The 3,877-nt window shown below is 41.9% G+C and overlaps 1 long non-coding RNA gene across 1 annotated transcript in view; it reads right to left on the bottom strand.

The window, feature by feature from the left end:
* Positions 1–1,323: 1,323 nt before the first annotated feature.
* LOC107572478 (uncharacterized) overlaps positions 1,324–3,877 on the bottom strand; it is a 9,123-nt gene continuing 6,569 nt past the window's right edge. The window contains exon 4 of the long non-coding RNA XR_001607353.1: positions 1,324–1,334. This is a non-coding gene — a long non-coding RNA (uncharacterized lncRNA). The remainder of the gene's footprint in view (positions 1,335–3,877) is intronic.

Here is a 3,877-nt window from a genome sequence, read left to right as displayed (position 1 = left end):
AATATAACTGGAAGCCAGGGTAAAGACCTGAGGACTGGTGTGATATGCTCAGATTTTCTGGTTCTTGTCAGAATTCTGGCAGCAGCATTCTGGATGAGCTGCAGCTGTCTAATGGTCTTCTTGGGAAGGCCGGTGAGAAGACCATTACAATAGTCTACCCTGCTGGTAATAAAGGCATGAACAAGTTTCTCCAAGTCTTGACTGGAAACAAAACATCTGATTCCTGCAATGTTTTTGAGATGATAGTATGCTGATTTAGTTACTGCTTTGGCATGACTACTGAAACTAAGGTCTGTCTCCAGAATCACACCAAGATTCTTGACTTGATGTTTAGTTGTTTGACCCCTAGAGTCAACGTATGCATTCACCTTAAGAACTTCATCTTTGTTTCCAAATGCAATGACTTCAGTTTTCTCCTTGTTTAACTGAAGAAAATTTTGGCACATCCAACTGCTAATTTCATCAATGCATTGACAGAGGGAGTCAATGGGGCTGTAGCCATTTGGCGATAAGGCTAGGTAAATCTGGGTATCATCAGCATAGCTGTGATACCCTCATTATTTGACTTAGTGGGAGCATATACAGGCTAAACAAGAGCGGTGCAAGAATTGAGCCTTGTGGGATTCCGCATGTCATGGACGTCCACTTAGACTTTTTCTCTCCTATACTCACATAATAACCTCTCCCTTCTAAGTATGACCTGAACCATTTGAGTACCATCCCAGAAAGCCCGACCCAGTTTTCCAGTCTCTCTAGAAGTATGTTATGATCGACAGTGTCAAACGCAGCACTGAGATCTAGTAGTACCAGCACTGATATTTTGCCAGAATCAGAATGTAAGCGAATATCATTTTAATATCTTAATGAGTGCTGTCTCTGTGCTGTGATATGGTCGGAAACCAGATTGAAAATTGTCCAGGTATCCATTTGAGTTTAAGTATTTGTTCAGCTGATTAAAGACTATCTTTTCAATAATCTTGCCTATAAAAAGAAGATTTGATATTGGTCAATAGTTGCTCAATATGGTGTTATCAAGATTGCTCTTTTTCAGAAGGGGTTTAACAACTGCAGTTTTCAGGGAGTTTGGAAACGTCCCAGAGAGAAGTGAGGCATTCACCACTTCTAAGAGATCTGCTTCTAAACAATTAAGCACCCTTTTGAAAAAAAGCTGTGGGAAGTGTGTCAAGATAGCAGGTTGACGATTTTAGGTGCTGCACTATTTCTTCCAAAATGTTGCTATCAATTGCTTCAAAATAAACATTGTATCTTCTTTTTGATATTGCGGTCGAATCTGTCTGACCTCTGCATAACTTGAGGATGTGCTAATCGCATTCCTGATATTATTGATCTTCTCAGAAAATAAATATGCAAACTCATTGCATTTGTTGTCAAAGAGCATTTCACTGGGAATCCAAACTTGGGGGGTTTGTCAGTCTCTCAACAGTAGCAAAAAGAGTGTGAGTGTTGTTTAAGTTACTGTTTATAAGGTTTGAGAAGAAACTCTGTCTAGCTGTGGCTAGTTCCACATTAGTGGATTTCAAGTTTCGTCTTCTGCCACATCCGCTCAGCTTTTCTGCATTGTCTTTTCATACTCTGTACTGCTGTTGATTTCCTCCAAGCTGATTTTTGTCTGCCAGTCTTCTTGCTGACTTTCACAGGAGCAATATCATCAATAACATTCTTAACTTTTGAATTAAAGGAATCAAGGAGACGATCAACAGAGTCTGCAGAAATGCTAGGTGTTAAAGATATAGCCTCCATAAATAGCACACTAGTGTTCTCGTTAATGCATCTCTTTCTGACAGAGACAGATCTAGATTCAGTGGTAGCAGATATCATCATACAGAAGTTATCAGATAGTGCTACGTAAGGCTGGGCAAAAAAAACACTCCAAATGCCACTCCTTCTGATGGCACGTGCTGGAGATTTACTACTAATCACCATAAGCGACTTTACTGATCGAGATTCGCATGAAAATCGCATTCGATTTTTTGCACAGCCCTAGTGCTACGTCCTTAATAACAATGGATGAAATGTTTAGACCTCTACTGATGATTAAATCTAGAGTACAGTATGTCCACGATTGTGTGTGGGTTCATGCACATGCTGAATCAGGTCAAAAGTGTTTAAAACAGTTATAATTTTATTATACCCTCCACTCAGCACTCACACACCTGGACATCAATCAGTCTGAATAAGCTCTTTTGCACTACAAATCTTTTTTTTGCAATCATTATCATTATATCTGCACTGTATCTAGATTCAGTGGTAGCAGATATCATCATACAGAAGTTATCAGATAGTGCTACGTAAGGCTGGGCAAAAAAAACACTCCAAATGCCACTCCTTCTGATGGCACGTGCTGGAGATTTACTACTAATCACCATAAGCGACTTTACTGATCGAGATTCGCATGAAAATCGCATTCGATTTTTTGCACAGCCCTAGTGCTACGTCCTTAATAACAATGGATGAAATGTTTAGACCTCTACTGATGATTAAATCTAGAGTACAGTATGTCCACGATTGTGTGTGGGTTCATGCACATGCTGAATCAGGTCAAAAGTGTTTAAAACAGTTATAATTTTATTATACCCTCCACTCAGCACTCACACACCTGGACAAAAATGACTCATACGTCAGAATGCTGTTCATAGACTTCAGTTCAGCATTCAACACAATCATCCCTCAACAGCTCATTCACAAACTGATTTACTCCAAGTCTGAAGCTGAACACATCAAACATGTCCAGGACATCCTCTCTCGTCTCCTTAAGCACCAACTCTATGTAAAAGCGGAAAAGTGTGAGTTCCATGTCCAGAACACCACGTTCTTGGGGTATCACATCAGTCATCAAGGAGTCGAGATGGACACTTTTAAGATCCAGGCAGTCACGGAATGGTCCCAACCATCCACAATCAAGGAACTTCAAAGATTTCTAGGCTTTGCCAACTTCTACCGGCGTTTCATCAGAAACTACAGCACGATCACCACCCCGTTGACGTCTCTTCTGAAGGGGAGGCTGTCCAAGTTAAAGTGGACAAGCGAAGCCACCACTGCTTTCACAAAACTCAAGACAAGTTTCACTTCAGCACCTATCCTGAAACATCCTGACCCTAACCTCCCATTTGTAGTGGAGGTGGATGCATCAAACTGTGGAATTGGGGCAGTACTGTCACAGCGCAATGGTCAACCAGCTAAATTGTACCCGTGTGCATTCTTTTCAAGAAAACTCACTTCAGCCAATAGAAACTATGATGTTGGTAATAACTGTCCATGAAAGCTGCGATAGAGGAATGGAGACACTGGTTGGAGGGAGCCGTTCACCCGTTCCAGGTTATCACCTATCACAAGAATCTTGAGTATGTGAAAAGTGCCAAGAGACTAAACCCACGTCAGGCCAGATGGTCACTGTTCTTTTCAAGGTTTCAATTTACTGTCACCTATCGCCCAGGAAGTAAGAATTGCAAGGCAGACGCCCTCTCCAGGTGTCATGATCCTCCTCTCCAAGATCATTCTCCTGAACCCATTCTTCCTTCCTCTGTAATTATCGCTCCTGTAAACTGGGACATCATGGAGGAGATCCAAAGAGCCACACAGCAAAATCCTCAGGCCGCTATGTGCCCCCCGAACAAACAATATGTTCCCCAGGATCTACGACAACGGGTCATGCAATGGGTTCATACTTCTGTCATCCAGGTATCTCACACACCATCAAGTTAATCCACAATGCTTTCTGGTGGCCAACCATGAACAGAGATGTAACCAATTACGTGAAAGCTTGCCAAGTTTGCGTGCAATCTAAGACCCCCAAGGAACTGCCATCCGGTCTTCTGCAGCCACTACCTATCCCGCAACGTCCATGGTCTCACCTGTC

The sequence above is a fragment of the Sinocyclocheilus grahami genome, unplaced genomic scaffold (assembly GCF_001515645.1).
Source record: "Sinocyclocheilus grahami isolate Dianchi unplaced genomic scaffold, SAMN03320097.WGS_v1.1 scaffold1757.1, whole genome shotgun sequence".
Classification (NCBI taxonomy): domain Eukaryota; kingdom Metazoa; phylum Chordata; class Actinopteri; order Cypriniformes; family Cyprinidae; genus Sinocyclocheilus; species Sinocyclocheilus grahami.
Note: the sequence above shows the minus strand (reverse complement) of the source record. Positions and strands in the feature narration are given on the sequence as shown.